Genomic DNA, 18935 nt, shown 5'->3' on the forward strand with positions numbered 1-18935 from the left:
AGTTAATGGACTGAATATCTGGTTATTGCCTTTCTTCAAAAATATTATCTACATTCCCTTTGTTCTGTGACATAGTGTAATCACTTGTGTTTAATCTCCCTTCTTTAGGGAATGAAGGATTGTCAAAAATGTTGCTGCATTGTCACCAGAAAATTCTTAAAATTTTTTTAGATAATAAAAAATTCTTCTTAAAGAGATCTGCTTTGTCAGTACTCAGCTATAGTCCTTCGCTTATAATTGAATGATCAGTAACTCTTATTTGTCAGTACTTTTTAGGTGAAAAGTTCTCTTAGAGCCTTAAGGGTGAACCTGCATTCAACAATCAGTCATCAAATCTGCATTTGCAAAGTTTAGAAAATTAATTTTTCAGTTAAAATATATAAATAGTAAGAGTTTGAACACAAAGCTTAGTGTATTGTATTATCACCCAAATGGCTAGACTTTATTAAGCAAACTAGACATAAAATTTTATAACTAGTTTTATTTTATTAAAAAAAAATAAATTTACGATAGTACTATGAGCAGGGAAAGGACAGACGATGGAAGTCATTTGGTTAAGGAAAATTAAGCCTTCTGAAGTTCACATCTGACTCTACAATCCTAAGGCTTTTTTCTAGCACAGACTACATTTGTACAAAATGTAACACTTTGTGTCAATAGCTAGGATTTTTTTATATTGGAGGGCAGATTGGGCTCAGTATTATACAATTATTGACCAGGGTTCTATCTTCTAGGACTCTCACAGGATTCATTTTTTTTACTTTTATAACCATATGGCCCACTGGGGTATGTAGCTTAATTTATCTTTCTGCAATACTAACACAATGAAAATTCTCTTTTCTGGTTTTGGAAATTATATCTGTTTTGGCAGAAACTACGTGTACATGCTATTACTCCTCATTCTTGCACCCAGGGCAGACATTACTAATCGATCACAGTGCTCTTTCCTGCTGGGAACAAATGCAGCCTGCCAATACTTCACAACAGTCCTCTAAGCAGCCAGTACTAATCAATCAGATTGGCATGCATGATGAAATGCACTTGCCATTCAGGGCAATAATCACATAAAGTAGCAATCTCATAGATGTGATTCTCTGGGGGTATCCAGGATGCCAAAACCTATTGTAAATTCTCTCTTGAAAATGTGTATTTAATAGTCTCCTTTTCTCTAATACAAATATAAAAATAAAGGCATGCAAAGTAGGTTCTGTTCTGTTTGGGAGAGAAACATCTAACATTTTTGCTTTTCTCCAAGATTTAAACTGTTCTTGCACAAAAAGAGCTATCTTTGAAATCCACTAACTCATAGCTCAGTTTACATTCATTTCCTCCAAAAACAAGGAAGAGCCAACCCTTATGGTACAATTTCACTACTATTAAATCTCTCTTCTATGAGCAGCAGATAGTTCTGAATGCTTAGCATCCTTGGTCTTGAATACTGATACTAAATTGTGTCCTTCCACAGAATGAAATACTCTGAATTTTGAAGGAGTTGTATTTATAGAGGAATAATTTATCCTGAGTTACATTAAAATAAATAAATCCATGGCAGCACAGTTAAATTCCTAAGAGCAAGAACCTATCATTACTCTCAGATTCTCTTTGGATCTCTGCTAAATTGAGGACTATGCAATTTATGAATACATATTTTTTGGTTAAATAAACCCTAGGAAAAAAAGCATGTTTAGGCATCCAAAACCTGTTATTAAGAGCTCAAAATATAAACTTCTTATTAGAAGATTTGAATTTTTTCCAACTGCAGCAATCTCTAGAATTCAGAGTGATTTTGTATTTCCTTTTGTGATAAGAGACAGTCATATCTTGTTTTACTTAAGATGGAGGGAATTGCTTGCAGTTTTATTGTTCCTCTAGAATGAAGGTATTGCACAGGAATGACCATGCATACTGTATTGTGGGTAGCGAGGTGAGGAACCCAACTGTGATCAACAGATTTCAATCCAGCACCTATTCTGTGTTCGGCATCGAAACTGCAGCTCAGGTAGCCATGATAGCTCCCAGGAGTACCCATGAAGGGCTCCAGAAGGCAGTGGGCATCAACTCCAACAGTCATTCATGCAGTGAATATTTATGGATGTTTTCTTTATACCAGACAGTGTCCTTGCCCTCCAGGGCTGTATCAGACTACAGAAAGATAAACAACCAGGGGTGGTAGCTTATAACTTATGAATGTTTCATTTTAAGTTTCTCTTAAGTGAACTTCTCAGGGGTCAGTGACCCTGCCTCTCTAGTTTGTTGTTGGATTCTTAGCAACAAGCACAGTTCGAACACAAAGTAGGTGCTCAGTACGCAGTCACTGACTGAATTATATGAAGGGAGCAGGAAGAGGCAGTGAGTGGATTCATGTGATTTCACACATTCCGTTTGCAGACAGTGAGCTCCCTGAGGGTGGGTACAAGTCTGCCATCTCTGTGTCCGGAGGCCTTGGTATCTCCTGGGCACATGAAACATGTTGCAGTGTGATTTCAGAGGTATCTAGGGAATGATTAGTGGTCACTTAGGTGTGAAGATGTGAAGCAAAGGAAAGAAGGGGCCTACAGTCATTTGAGACCACTGTGATTTTGAAAAAAGAAATCCAGAGTGCCTTTTCCTCTTCCCAAGAGCAAATAGAGAATGGAGGTGATTTACTCAGTGTACACTTTGTGTTCATCATTATTCGTTTTGCAGCTGCTGGAATACCTTGGGCAAAGGCAGGAAAAGGAGAGGGCATTCCCAGGTGGAATGGGACCGGTCACACAGCAGGGAAGATTCAGGCAGGCATGAAGAGATGGATGAAGGACTATCCCTTAGAAAACCTGGAGGCGATCATTCCTTAGCATCCTTTCATTCCAGCAAAGCTCTGTGGCAACCTTAGCATGACAGAGTAGCCCAAGGTGATACTGCAAATCTTGGGGGGCGCTCACCAGAGCCCAGTGGCTAACTGGCTGGCTAGTGGAGTGCTGCACCCTCCTGCCTCTTTTCCTTGTACAACCTGGACCCTCAGCTAAGTTCTGATGGCTGGATCCATCTTCTTTGCCTGGGATTTCAGCATCTTCACTCCTTACCAAAGATCACTGGTTTTATAAACTTCGATAAAGCAGTGGAAGCAGCAAGTTTCACATACTATCACCCATCATATTTTCATATCAAGCGGAAAGAATAAGTTTCAGTGGTGTTACAAAGCATATTTATTTATGCAGACGCTCTTTTTATCCTTTTCTCGACAGAATATTGGCACCGCAGTTGAAATGGGGATGGGGGGCGGGGGGAGAAAGCAGCATGTTCCCATTTTTTGATACCCTTCCTGCCAACTTGGAATTACGACCAACTCCAAGATTTGAATATCTTCAGCATGAATCTGTTCCTAGATTGTGGTGGAAAACTTAGAACAATAGAAGTCTCAAAGTAAGATAGATAGTCGTTTGCAGCATGCATACCCTCTGTGGACATAGCGACAGGCAGAAGAGGGAGAGAGGTTATACCTTCTTCTGCTGCTCCATCTCTGAGAGTCCCCATCACCCTGGCAACTTCTGAATCCCACCCCCCACCACTTCTGTCCACTGCAGTCAGGGCTCCACCACCTACCAGCCGTGTAACTTTGCTCAAGTTATTTCTTGACTGCCTGTTTCCTCATCAGTAAAAAGGAAGTGAGAGCAGAGCCTAGGTTTGCAAAGGTCGTTGCAAGAGTTACAAGATCATGTACATTAAGTGCCGAGACTGGTGCCTACATCTGTTGAGATATCAACCATGTTAGCGGTTATTGTTATTATTGTGCTTTGCACGCGAAGTCGCTTTAGTCATGGCTGAATTTTTGTGACCCCCATGGACTGTAACCCACCAGGCTCCTCCATCCGTAGGATTCTCCAGGCAAGAATACTGGAGTGGGTAGCCATTTCCTTCTTGAGGGGATCTTCCTGATCTGGGAACAAACCCACGTCTCTTAAATCTCCTGCTTTGACAGGCAGGTTCTTTACCATTCATTAGTGCCGCCTGGGAGGCCCCCTACTCTTATTGTTACATGTACATAACAGAGACTGCCCGTCTGAAATCGAAGGGCCAGAAAGGTAGGAAGGGGAGAAAACAGAAGCTCAGCCAAGATTGAGTGTTCCCATTTCCTCTGATGTTGTACTTTGCGTGAGTGGGGCATGCCTGACTCTGAGTTTTACCCGCATGGATTCAGGGCTACCCCTGTGTAAGTTCTTCATGGCTGCTGTAATAAGTCACCGTAGTTTTTAAAAATGTTATTGGAGTCTAGTTGATTTACAGTGTTGTGTTTCTTTCTACTGTGCAGCAAAGTGAATCAGTTGTATACACACATATATCCACTCTTTTTTAGATCCTTTCCCCATCAATACTCATTGTAGAGTGCTGAGTAGGGTTTCCTGGCTATGCAGTAGGCTCTTGTTAGTTACCTATTTTATATATAGTACTGTGTATATGTCAATCCCAATCTCTCAATTTATCCCTCCCCCACCCAATTCCCACTGGTAACCATAGTTTGTTTTCTACATCTGTGACTCTACTTCTGTTTTGTGAATAAGTTCATTTGTGCCATGTTTTTTCGATTCCACTTATAAGCGATATCATGTAAATTGGTACAGTCACTATGGAGAACAGTATGGACGTGCTGTAAAAAACTAAAAATAGAGCTACCATATGATTCTGCAATCCTACTCCTGGGTATATATCTGAGAAAAACCATCATTTGAAAATAAGCAAGGGCCCCAGTGTTCACGGCAGCACTGTTTACAATAGCCAGGACATGGAGGCAACCGAAATGTCTATCAGCAGAGGAAAGTCACCACAATTCAATGGCTAAATGCAACACAAATGTATCATCTTACAGTTCTACAGGTCAGACATTGGAAATGCCTTGACTTAGGCTAAAATCAAAATGTCACTGGGGCTGTGTTCCTTCTGAGGGCTCCAGGAAGCCTGTGTTTCTTTGCCTTTTCTAGCTTTCAAAGACACTGCCAAGAGTTCCTTGACTCTTGGACCCCCTTCCTCTGTCTTCAAAACCAGCAGTGTCAGACCTCTTCTTTCTGACTTTGCCATCTCACTGGTTCTCTCCCTTCGCCACCCTCTTCTAATTAAAAGGACCCTGTTGATTGCACGAAGTCCACTTAGATACTGTAGGATCATGTCTCCATCTCAGAGACACCTGACTAACGAACTTCATTTCATCTGCAGCCTTCATTCCCCATTAGTTCATTTGCCTGTCCTGGTTTCTTTGGGCTGCTATAACAAAGGGCCGCAAACTGGGTGGCTTAAAACAACAACACTGTCTCATAGTTCTGGAGCCCAGAAGTCCAAAGTCAGGGTGTTGTTGGGACCGTGCTCTCTCTGAAACCGCTAGAGAAATCCTCCCTTCCCTCTTGCTAGATGCTCGTGGTCTGCTGACAGTCTTATAGCCGTGTCACTCCAATCTCTGACTTCATTGTCATGTGGGGTGTTGCCTGTGTGTCTGTTTCCTTACAAGGATATGAGTCATATTGGATTAGGAGCCCTCCCTGCTCTAATATGACCTCACCTTAACTAGTTTTCAAGACACATCTGAGGTTCGAGGTTTAGGACTGCAACCTGTTTGGCAGGGGACACACAATTCAACCCCTACCACCATGTATCCCAACATTTTTATAGGTTCTGGGAGTGAGGGTGTGGCTACTTTCAGGGGTCAGCACTCCACCTACCACCCCTCTTCAGGTAACCCTTGTTCCTGATTGGGATGAGGAGGCCACAGCTCAGAGTGAGAAAGCGGGAGAAACCCAGCCTCATGGTCCTACCTTCTGAATGACCATTAATGCAAGAAGAGATAGGCCTTACGTGACCCATGAAGGACAGCTAGCCTGTGCTGTCGAAAGGGATTTCAGTCCCCAGCAGCAGAGAAGGGAGTCGGAGAGAGGAGAAAAAGGAAGAAATTAAATCCCTGACAACATATGGTCAAATCTCATCCCAAGTGAGCTTTCATTTAAGGTGTCTGAATCTGTTCTTGGAAGTGTCTTTTCCCCTCCTGTTCGGGGAAGTTTGCTCCATATTGAAGTTCTTTTCTCCTCCACACCCCCTCTAACCACCAGCTCCCTTCTGCTGGCATCAGCCTCTGTTACTCCTCTGATATTGCAAGTGTGTGACTAGGTCTCATTTTTCCAGCAACATCTTTTGTTCCACTGTATCGATTCCACAATTAGCCACCTAGTCCCCACTGTCCATTCCCTCTCCTTTTAACACCAACACTGCCTAAACCAGAAATTAAATGCCTAAACCAGACCAGAACATGGTCAGCTCTCAGGGCATCTCGGAGAAGAAAAACAAATCCATGTACCAATAACAAAGATGGGCTGTCCTCTATTTCTTTTCCTGTAGGAAAACATAACCAGGATCTTATTTTATGAAAAGATGATATCTCTTTAGTTTGGAGGGCATTAATTGTATCAAAGCATCAATTATATCAAAACAAATGTCACTGTTAACTATTCTGGTCCAAGATACAAGTCCCACTCTAGATATGTAAGGAATGTAGGTTCAGATTCTGATAGATGTATTTGATCTATGCTGCTACTTTGTCTACCTGACCTTGGAGAAGCAACCTGGACTCATTCCTTATCTGTATTTGGTTTAAATTAATTTTTATTTGAGTACAGTTGCTTTACAATATTGTGTTAGTTTCTCTATACAGCACAGTGAATCAGTTATATATATACATATATCCTCTCTTTTTTTATCCTCTCTTTTTATCAAGTACCTAATTCATAGGTTTGTGACAAGGATTAAAGAAGCTAATAACATATGGGGACACTAGCTGTGTGCCCTTTTCATGGATTCTCAAGTGAGGGAGGTCACTTAGAGAGTCTGATGCATAAGAAACAGTTGCTATTTTTTGTGACTCCGTGGTTTTTTTTTTTCCCCGATGCATCACAGGAAGCAAAATACTCTTCCTTTCCTTTATGTCCAGTCTTGGAAGCTGCTCAAAAATCCGTTCCAAGAGCCCCAACTTCTCCCGGGGTTTGTTTCCGACTTGATCGTACTGTATTTTTGTGCAGCGAGGCAGAGCCAGAGGACCCCGTTGGTGAAAAATTTAAATCAGATCGGCGAGAGTCAGCAATCTTCATCTCCCCCGCTGTTCGGCTCCGCACCTTTGCCACCAGGTCAGGGAAATCATCAGTCCCGGGGAGCAACTACAAAGCTGTTTCCAGAGCCAATTTCCTGCTGAACTGTGTGTTACACTCTTAGCAACATTCCAAAAATTAGACTCATTTCAAAGCCAGCTTTGATCTGGACCCCCCCACCTTGCCTCAGCCCTTGCCGGGAACCACATCTCCAGGACTGGAGGTTCACCTTGAAAGGCTGAGATGCCAGTGAGCAGAGCCGGGCTCTTCCTGAGAGGGAGAGAGGCCCCGGAACAAAAAAAAAAGGAAAAAAGGAAGTCTGTGGGAGGCCTCACTCATTCTCGGTGGTCCATTGCCCTTGATTGGGCAGCTCAGTTCCTTCTCGTGGTGAGAGAAGCCGCCAGCCTGGGCTCCGCCATCCACAGAGAAGCGAGGAAACAGCTCTGCTTACAGCATCCCGGCCTCGCCTTTTTTTTTTGTTGTCGTTGTTGTTACTTAAACAAGGAGCTGTCCTGGGTTTTTCACTTGGGGTCCCGATACAGAGGTGTGCCTGGAGAGGATGGGAAGAGGTGCGGAGGAAATGCCCTTCCCAAGGGGAGACGTCAGTGCCATTCAAACCGAGGAAGGCCCGTCTTTGCCGCCTGGGGCATCAGACGCCCCTGACAGTTCTGTGAAAGGAGGAACTCTCGAAGGGGCTTCGTTTTCCTCCGCCTCTCCTCCTCTCACTCCTAAATTATGATGTGGAAACTAAGGACGAGGAAAAAACCTGCTCATGGGACTAGTTGCCTATGGAATCCAGGGTGATTCGTAAACCCCATTTCTAGCCCATGAGAGCTTTTCTCCCCAGAAGCCAAGCAAAGCTCGAAAGACAGTTTGATGAATATACTTCATCCTCTGATGAAGGTTTGCCATCTCCAGGACTTACGGGGAGACAGTGCTGTAAATCCAGGAGAAATGGAGTCTATATTCCTTTGTGAACTGGGAATCTCAGGGTGTCCCTAGGCAGGGAATCTTTTTTATAATAATTACCAAGTTGAATGACTCCATTTCCACCTTAGATCAGGGAGTAGGACGAACAATGTATACTAACAGGCAGAATGGGGAGAGGACATGGCCAAGCCTGCCACCTGCCTGCTGGTGACCTTGGGAGACTCATGTCACTCTCTGAATCTCAGGTTTCTCACCCTTAAAGTGGGAAATTGGGGATGATCAACCCTGAATACTCATTGGAAGGACTGATGCTGAAGCTCCAATTCTTTGGTCATGCAGTGCAAAGAGCCAACCCATTGGAAAAGACCCTGATGCTGGGAAAGATTCTAAGCAGGAGGAGAAGGGGGTGACAGAGGACGAGATGGTTGGATGGCATCACCGACTCAATGGACATGAGTTTGAACAAAATCCGGGAGATAGTGAAGGACAGGGAAGCCTGGTGTGCTGCAGTCCATGGGGTCACAAAGAGTCGGACATGACTTAGTGACTGAACAGCAACAACATAAATGATAAAAGTCCATGAGAAGTGCTTCAACCAGTGCCTGACACAGTCTGTGCCCCACAAAGTTCATAGCCCCGTGGGGTGGCAGACACCAAGAGAAGCCTTCTCTGACAACCAGAGGGTCTCAATCTTGTCTGTCTCCCTATGCCTAGCACACTGCTTTGCACTTTATGGAAGCTCCATGTGCATTGATTACATTGAGTTGACTTTAACAATGAGCAATATTTTCAATATGTTCAGGAAAGTGTGTATAAGGGAAACTTCGAGCTTTTTGTAACCACCCCAATATTATTCTTGTAACTACTTTGATTCACATTGTTATTTCCTACAGAGGGCAACAGTAACAACAGCTACTGTTTACTAATACCTGACATTTAATATAGCACTTAGCACAAAGTTAGCATTCAGTGAAGGTTAAATAATAGTGAAACAATACATAGCCTGCCTTTCAAAATGTTGGTTTCCGTATGCATTCATGGCACTGCATCTGTAACATGAAGGATTTGTTTGTATTTCTCTCTTTTTATTAAAGCATAAAAGTTATGTTGAGTGAACAAAAATAGTTACCACTCATCCTCAAAGAGAGGCAGTGAGATAGGTGTTGAACAAACACAGAACGTTTCCAGAGAGGGGTCTTGTCCCCGAACCCCACTGCATCACACTGACCACAGGGCTAATTAATAACCACCCTGACACTTGAAGGTCCATAAGGCATGAGATGCTGCCCTAGTCTGGGAGGCTCGGGGACACGTCACCACCTGCATACCTCCCCATCAGCTCTGCCTGCTGCATTAGCAGGCGACAGCGATTATGTTAGAAGGAGCCACAGCTGAGCCCGAGGTTTGATTTCTGTCACCATAAAGGCAAGACTCAAAATGACACTAGAGTAATTAGGAATGAATTTTCAGATCTCAACTTCTCCAGCATGCTGCTAGAGAGGGAGGCGGGAGCGGGTGGCAGTGTTTTGGAAGCTGAGATGGTGACCTTGCGCATTGCCCTCAGTCTTAATCTTTCTCTCAGAGAGCCTGGTGAGCACTTGGCCAGAACCTCTTGTTAGGCTGACAACCAGAATGGTTGTGTGTGTGTGTGTGTGTGTGTGTGTGTAGCTGGTAGGCACTTAGGAGAAAAAGGAGCCGAAGAATGAAGCCAGTATGGGAAGCAAAGTTACTACAGGGACAAAATGTTCTTCAGAGCAGCTTGAAATGAGCATAATTTGGGAGAATTTCTGCAAGAGCGGGTTAATTCATAATTGGGTTTGCTGAGCAATCAACAATGTGTCGCTTGTGTTTTCATATGCTGGGAGCATCTGACTCTGCGCGCGCATGTGTGTTCGAACGCTCCAGTACTCTGATACTTCACTAATGTGCAATCTCTATTTCTTGCTTTTGTCTGGGGGCCTCTCATATTACATTTAGATTGTATCCTTTATCATCCCAAATTGACATTTATGCTTTTACTTCTATTGTTTCCCTAGCTTCTCCCTGGTATGGATCAACAATTTGTTTTAATCTGTGTCACTTCTCTTATCTCCCTCGACACAGAGGAGCAGTCATTTGGCACCGCCATCCGCCTACAGAGGTGGTGTTATCAAGAGGGTGGTGGGGTCCTGCCCCTTCTCCCCACTATCTAAAGGGCTGGCGAATGTTAATTGCTTTTCCAGTTAGTTTATAAGAATGCAGAAACCGCTGAATGCAGCTTGACTGGTTTTGATGAAAGTAATGGAATGCTAGTGCCTATGAATAAATAAATCTGATTTACATAGAGGACCATTGTGGGGGTGGATAGGAAGTTGGTGAATGCAAGCAAATTATAGTTTAAGGACACATTATTCCTTGGCTTTTATTCTAAGTGCAGAAGGAGAGCTTAGATTTCCTTGGATTCCCAGAGCGGTGGGGCGGGGGGCTGGGGGGGTTGCGGTTGTGGAGGGTAGGTGGGCGGTGATCCCTTGGCTTCAGAGAAAGATGCTTTCTGAGAGCGGCCTTGGTCTGAAACTTAAGGGGGATGCGTTTTGCTTGGAAAGAAGCTCTGTTTCTCTGTCTCACTCTTGCAATCCCCTTACAAAAAGAATAGCAAGCCGTGAAGAATTTATGAGCAGTAAACTGAACATGTTGGCGTGAACATCAGAGTGCCCTGGCGATAGATCCAGCAAAGACTCTCAAAGGCAGACGGAATCGCAACAATTTCTAGTTGGAGTTTATTTGCGTTTCCTAAATTCCCGCAAGATCACGGCGACTCGAGATGGAATAAATCAAGGCACTCTTATTTTCAGACAAGACAAGGCAAATATGAAGGAACGCTGTGCTGTGTGAGTAGCCTCATCCCAGCTGACTGCCTAGTTGTAGAGGTGGGAGCATGTTCTTCTCCATTTGCAACAGAGAGGAAATAAGAGTCCTAACATCAGGGTGTCTGTGTTCTGGGGCACCCAGGATTGTCCTCAGATAGGCCCATCTGTCAGGAAAGGAGCTGGCCAGAGGATATGAGCAACTGAGTTTGACACCTGGACTAAAGGAGAAGCAGGAATGCTGTGTTTACAAGTGACTCTGTTGGTGGCTTCCAACAAATGAAGGAAGATTAAACATCAAAATTCAATCACCCAAAGAAGATATGGGTCAAGTATCATTCTTGGTGCTGGGGGTAGAGTCATGAGTAAAGCAAGTCACAGCCTCTGGGCCACATATATACTCCCACCCAGCCCTTAGCAGGTTCAAGGAGGTAAATAATTGAAGAGGATGTTGAAATTTACATACAGATCTTTACTAAATAAAATTCTCAGAAAAGAGACAGTTTTCTTTGCATTTAGCACCATTCATGACATGGTAGCATCCAAAAGGCCTAAGAAAACACACCCAAAAGAACCCAGCATGCAAGTTAGGAGTTAGGTAAAGATCATCAACAATATAAGGGGGAAACCCATCTGACTTATTTTGCCCATTCCAGGGTCCTCTGTCTATAACTATATTTGAAATTGCATTATTATACTCTATCACCCATGCTTATCTTCCAAGTTCCTCGTAATCATTTCTCAGGTCCCAATGGTGTATTGATAGGCTATAGATTGAATATGAAATTACTATAGATTTCAAGCACCCAAAGATTTATGGACTGAGGGTTAGGCCTTGTATCAAATCAACCATCTAGGAAAATATATGATTTCACCATAATATTAAAAATTACTGCCAGCATCTTCATCTTATCCGATTAGTGGTGTCCTGATGATAAGCCACGGTACGCAAAGAGAGAAATCATGTGATAAATTATGGAAGCGACATTGAAAAATATATTTATTACGTTTGGGTGTGCAAGGATTTCACTCGCTGTGTATGGAATAAAAAGGATTTATTTTTTAATGCCCACTTCAATTCCAAATATTTTAGAGTCTCAAAAGACTGGGTGATCTTCAGTTGGTGCCATTCACAGGAGTTACTTAAGTACATGGGGGAGGAAACAAAGGGTAAGTTACAGCGAAGCTGTTGATTCTAAACGGAAGTGTTTCCTGGTCGCCATGAATGATATGCACTGGAAGATCTAGACGGGTTACAATCTGCATTTCATTCTCCTCTCCAGAATTGTCTTGAAAGTCTAGATCCTTATGGCCTAAAGGGTGGTCCACAGATCAGCACATTTGCAATCTCTGGGAGATTGTGAGAAATATAACCTCTGAGGCCCCCCACCCCAGACTCGCTGAATTAGATTCTGGATCTTGAATTAGATCCCCAGGTGATTCATAGATGTATTACTGTTTGAGAAGTGTAGGTTCGAGGCAAATCACGCTGTGACAGACATAAAGCATGGAAGGAGGTGGGGAGCTCTTAATGTTCTCAGAAAGTGTCCTGAATGACAGCGAGACATGACCCAAATGATGATGAGGATGATAAACCAGAGCAGCAAAACAGTAAAAATGGTAGTTAATGTGTATTGAGCCCTTACTATGAACAAGACACTATGCAGAGGATGTTTTATTCTTGACTCAACCTAATCTTCATGAAGACAGCCCTATGAGTAGAGAATAAATAAATATTTGCTATGAGTAAATATTTCCTATTTACAAAGGAAATAAAGCCTAAGAGAATTAAAGAACTTTCCCCCAGTCTGCAAGCTTGTGAGTAGCATTGCCAAGGTGGACACCCATACCTGTGTGGCTTCAAAACACCTGCAGGACAGTCCTGTTAGGTAGAATTGCTAGTTGACAGAGGCAGCTGTGTGGAGGGAGAACCTGGAATATTGAGCAGGAAATTAAGGCCTGAAATGAGAACCATCTTTACAGGGAAGGAGAAAAGGAAGACCAGCAAGTGGTCTTTTAGGTTCTATGAAAATATGTCCCTCTCTGAGTTCCCCAGTTAAAAACCTGCAGTCCTTCTTGATTTTTCCTTTTCCCTGATGACCCATATCCAGTTGACCATTTCAATCATTTTCTTTCCTTAGTATCTCTTTCCTATTTCCTTGGTTCTTGAAGTTCACTCTGCTGTCTTAGTTCATTGCCTGTAGCTGGGCATGGAGAAACTCTCTCCATAACATTCCTGACTCCAGCCCATCTGCCGTATTGCCAGTCAATCACCACTGTCTTCGTAAAACCCAATCCAAGCATGTTTTCTCTGCGTGGCTCTATGTCAGGTACTGAAACACCAAGGCAACTGAAATACATATTTTGCCCTCAAAAGTGAAAAGGTCATGGAAAGCCCTCACATTCTACCTGGCCTGCCTATCTGATCTCATTTCCTTCTCTCCTTACCTGCATGCACCATCCCAGTCACTCTCACCAATCACACATTTTCCACCACCAGGAACACTCTTTACATCTGAACTATCCAATGAACTCAACCCAGCTTTCAATGAAAGCCAGTTCGGCTGTGAACTCTCGTCCATCACCTTACCCAAGCAGAAGGATGTGCTCCCTTGGTCAAGACCACTTTTAGATCAGTTAGCACTTTGCTTATTGCCTCTTTTAAATCATAATTTGTATTCTTGATATCGCCCTGGAACAAAGAAAGAATATGGAGACAAGAAAATAGCTAACAGGTCAAAAAAACTGGGCATTAAAATGTGTTGTTGGGTTTAAGACATCGTAGATGAATTTCCCCCAAGACCCATCTCTTATTCTCTAACCAGAGTTACATGAAGAGGGTGTAGAATGTTTTTAGGCTTAATTCATGATGTGAAGACACCACCTGGTCTCCTAGCCACTTTTATTCCAACAGCCTTACATGCATCTGAATAGAAACAGGATTAATTGAAGCATAAATAGTTTGAATTATCTATAGAATCTCAGAACCTCTGCCAGTGAGTTAGAAAGACAGCTTGAGTGACTTCAAACCAGAATTATGTCCCCTTGGAGTATGTCATCAGATTCAGTCCACGTTTGAGTCCTAGTACTGTTTCAGGTTGTATATTAGATGACTTCCACAGGTTTTAGCTTGTCTGTTTTTCCGTGTGTGTGTGCTCAGTCATATCTGACTGTGATCCCATGGACTATAGCTTGCCAGGCTCCTCTGTCTATGGGATTCTCCAGGCAAGAATACTGGAGTGGGTTGCCATTTCCTTCTCCTGGGGATCTTCCTGACTCAGGAATCAAACCTACATCTCCTGCATTGGCAGGCGGAGTCTTTACCAACTGACCACCAGGGAAGCCCTGTTTCTCTTAGTAGCCCTGTGGAATAACTGCTGTAACTCCCGTTTTACTCATGAGGAGATCAGGGTCCTGAATATGTTCAATAATTTCCAACATGGATCCCACCTATGGCTTGTAAGTGTGGAAGCTGAGAGTTTCCTCTCAGATGGTAGACCAGTATATCCCACTATACCAGGCAGCCTCACCCACAGCTCGCTCGCTCGCTCTCTCTCTCTCTCTCATGACCATCAGTTTTCTAACATTTTCTGGGGACTATGTGTGACAATATAGAGACATGATGTGTGACTCTAAAACAGAAAGACATCAGAGTACAATATACACACAGGTCTCTCTTATGCCTTACTATCATGCCTGTCATGGGAAGACACCCCTGTGTTTGTACTTATGGCCAACTGTGTGTGTTGACAGTGTCCAAGTCCTGGGTCCCCTATTTTTGCTTTCTCACCTCTCAAATGCATCCTGGACAGGAAAGGATGCTTCATATCAGCCCACAGATATGATCACAGCAACTCTCTACATCCAGACTTTAGTCACACATTTCTCTTGATACATATGTTTTTTTTTACAGACGAGCAGAATCAAGTGCACGTCTCAGCTCTGGGGCCCAGTTAGCCAAGCACAGATGACAGGCAAGGTGCTCTTGCCGACTCCTGTGTTGGTATCATGGGGACCAGCTCTGATCCGTTTCTGTCTGTGGGCACTTGCCAGGAACCATGCAGGCAAGTCAATGGGATGTCCACTGACGGGCCAAATGTTTTTCTCGACAGGAGCATGCAGAGTGGGCAAGAACAGCAAACTGGCTGGTCTGACCTGTCAGCCAATTTTTCTCTCCCTTGGCAATAGTGTAAAAGTGGCAAAATATTTAGAGTTTGGAACACAAGTTAACACTTCCTTCAACACAAGGTAACCAAAGTGTGGATAAACCAGAACCTAAAAGAAACTACTAAATGCAAAAGTCAGGATCATATGAAACTTATTCCCAGGACTATTTGTCATGGGGAAGTTGGAGAACCACCTATGTTAGAACCAGAAGCATCGGGAGAGCTTGAGATGACGTGTCTTGTCTGATGTTGCCAGCTAGATGCTAAAGCTGGGACTTTAGCTGAGATCTGACCAGAGGTCTAACCCACACATTGAATTGCAAAGTGTATCTCAAGATTTCCTTTCTGCAATGCCTTTGGGTTGAAAGAAATAAAAGGTATCATTTCATACCTACCGGAGTAGCTAAAGTTAAAAAGATTGACAACACTAGCAGGAATCTAGACTACTTCATATATAGTGGTAGGAGTGACAGGTTGTAAACTCGTATAATCACTTTGGAAAATGGTTTGGCATCTTCTTATACAATTAACCATTTACCCAGTAATCTCAGTCCTTAGTGTTAACCCAAAAGAAATAAAAATATATGTCCCAAAGTAGATTTTTGCTTGAATGGCAGTAGCAGCTTTGGTCCTCAATAACCGTAACCTGAAAGTAAAACAAACGTCCTCTCACAAATTAATAAACAAACTCTGATATCATCACAAAATGGAGTTGTATTTAGCACCTACTGAGATACACAACAGCATGGATGAATCTCAGAAACATTATGCTGAACAAAAAAAAGTCAGATACAAAATAGCAGTGACTTATCCTTCCCTTTATACATGTTAAAAACATGTAAAACTAATTCACGGTGATCGAAATCATAAGCATGACCTGAGGGCTTGGGAACTGCCTGAAAAGGGGCACAAAGGATCTTTCTAGGATGATGAAAATAGTCTGTATCTTGAAAAAGCTGATAATTACTTGGGTGCATTATTTATCAAAACTTTGCAAAGTGCATGCTTAAGTTTGATATGTATAGAAGTTCACCTTGCTTTTTAAAAAGGAAAGTGGAAGAAGTGAAAGAAAGTGGAAGAGGTGAAAGAAAGTGAAAGTTGCTCAATCGTGTCCAACTCTTTGGACAGACCCTACAGACGGTGCCTCACCAGGCTTCTCTGTCCATGGAATTCTTCAGGCAAGAATACTGGAGTGGGTAGCCAGAAATTGCCTTCTCCAAGGGAATCTTCTCAACCCAGTGATCAAACCCAGGTCTCCCTCATTGTAGGCAGATTCTTTACCATCTGAGCCAACAGGGAAGAAGTGGGTGTAATAGAGCAGTGTGAGGGACCCTATTGGTGATGGAAATGTTCTGTATGAGTCAGTGTCAGCATCTCACTTGTAATACTGTTGTTCTTGTTTCATAGGATGTTAGTTACAATAAGGGGAAAGTGGATAAAGGGTAGTTGGTATGTCTCTGCATTAATCTTACCACCACATGTGCATCTATAATTATCTCAAAATTTAAAGTTTTCATTAAAACAAAACAACAAACATTTGGTATTGACAGCTTGGGATTTGAATTTTTGTCTTCTTGTAAGTAACCTGCTGTGTTTCTGTGTGTGTATGCACTTTTTATGGGAAAGACAGAAAGAAAACAGGGCTTTTAAATAATTTGAAATTTATTTTGAGCTTTGTTTTGATTTCTCCATTTTTATTTTGATTTTTGCTTTGTATGTTCATGATTAAACATTCACTCCTTTGATGGTGTTGACTTCATCACTCTAAGGTCAAAAATCATTACATCACTCCCTGCTTCTTCCCGATGTCTTATCACTTCAAACTTTCTGTGGAATACAAGGAACCCCTTTCTTGAATATAGCCATTAATCCACTAACTTCATGGAGCAAATAGTGCATTTGATGCGTCTATGATGACAGGTGGGGGGAGATGCCAGCCACGTGTGATTTATAGCCACCCCCACTTTTGCATGTTTTCTAGGTAATGCAGTTAGTACTAATATAGTCGCCTGGATGCAAGGACACCAGCTGGGTTTATGTCACTCCCTTGAGGGCCTTCGGTGCATAAATCAATTCTTTTTCTTTTCCAGTCCATGCAGAGGGCTTCCTCATGTGTGCTCCACACAGAGAGAGAAGGCAAGATGTCTCCTTGTGTAAATGGTTTGCATCTGAAGAAAGCAAGCAGTGCATACACTATCAGAACCTAGGTTTGGGAGGTATTTTGTTTCTTTGTTGAAATCCCCTGGGAAGGCTGCTCTGGCTTAGACAACTGTGAAGGAAGGAATTTATCACCTGGAATGATGTTGCCAGCCTTGGCTTGTCTAAACCCATCCTTGAGTCACCATTGCAGCCTGTCTCCTGTCTCCTGTCTCCTTACACCTGCCCACGCCACTCTGAAACACACCCAAGCTCGTGGATTCTGCTTCAGTCAAATGTCTGTTATAGTAGGGCTGATAGTCTGAGTTACAAATGCCAGTGATTATCAAGGTGCACGTTAGGAAGGCTAAGTCCCTCCCACCTTTTTTTTGGGCAAGGACATCACCAGCATTGTCTTAATATGTGCAATGATGTCCAAGAGGTGGGTTGTACAGTGTATCCTGTTTTGTAGAAAGGAAAATTAATTAATCCCACTTAAACCACCTCCTCCTTCTGCATGCTCTTTATCTTACTATTCTTCCTCTTTTTCTTCTTCTTCCTTTCCTCCTTGTCTCCTATTCCTCCTCCTGCCCCTCCTTCTCCTCCTTGGGGAGCAGGCATAGTAAGAATTTAAGACACATATGAAAAATTCTCATTGCCTTTTCTCATTTCTTCTACTAGCATTTTCTTACCTTCTCTACACTCCCCCCAATCCTCCCACCTAATGCCTGAGGTTCCCATCTCATTCTCACTCCAACATCAGAACTTACCAGTTCTGTTTTCCAGTCTCTCTGGACCCTGAGGCTTGATAAGACACCAAGTGATAATTAGATTAATCGGGTAAGATGAAGCTCTAACATGTCATGCAGTCATTCATTTCCTCTAGGCCCATAAAGGATATTCCTAGTGTAATCCTAGGCCCCAGAGTAGAGCCATGGGACAAAGAGTTTTAAGCTGATAGCTAGAGCTTTCATGTTCTCAAAATTACATCCGATGGGAAGAGCAGCGCATTTAGTTATTCAGTGACAACCAAAGATGGAGGAATACGTCTAGGTCTTCCCAGCGCACCTAAGAGACACCCAGATGTGTGTTGGAAGAACATGTGAAGAAGTGTAGGGTCATCTCTAGACTTTCTTAAGAGCATTTGAGAAAAGCCTGTGAGGGGATATTACAGCCTGCCTTGCTTGCCCATGCACTTGCTCTCATCTAGAAAATTCTGAGTCCAAGTAAAAGCTTATGAGATTGCATTCTGTTATCAAAGTAAGAAGCCAGCTGCCAAACACCCTGCACCCTCCCTTTCTTAGACTTTTCAAGTTCTCTGGAAGTTGCCCATTCCTCCTGCTCTACAAATTCCTCCAGGGTGAGGGCTGAGTCTTAGGTATCCCTTGGCTTTAAGCACCAGGCTCGGATCCAGGGACAAAGTAATGGCTGATGAGCTTCTTAAGCATGAGTGCTAGTTCGTTTCCAGAAAAGAGCCCCAATAGGATGGACCATCAAAGAAGCTGGAGTCTGGACCTGGAGGAGTCTAAGCCATGCTCCTTGGTGATCTCCTTCCAGACGGCTTGGTGCCCTTACGCAAGAGAATGGATTCTAATCCAGGTCAGCCACGGGCCATAGGCTAGAATAGACACTGACAAAATTGGTGGAGGAAGATTTATGGCACTTTTCTTGATGGTTCAGGGCTCAGTTTCCTGCAAGATAAGAGTGTCGTCCCTTAGATAGGAGCACAAGTGAGCAGTTGAGCTCTTGCCTGTCTGCCT

General features: G+C 43.0%; 1 protein-coding gene across 1 annotated transcript in view; it reads left to right on the plus strand.

Annotated features, from left to right (window-relative positions):
- TENM2 (teneurin transmembrane protein 2) overlaps nt 1-18935 on the plus strand; it is a 1359342-nt gene that overhangs the window by 987742 nt on the left and 352665 nt on the right. The window lies entirely within an intron of this gene.

This window comes from Muntiacus reevesi, chromosome 1 (assembly GCF_963930625.1).
Source record: "Muntiacus reevesi chromosome 1, mMunRee1.1, whole genome shotgun sequence".
Lineage (NCBI taxonomy): Eukaryota > Metazoa > Chordata > Mammalia > Artiodactyla > Cervidae > Muntiacus > Muntiacus reevesi.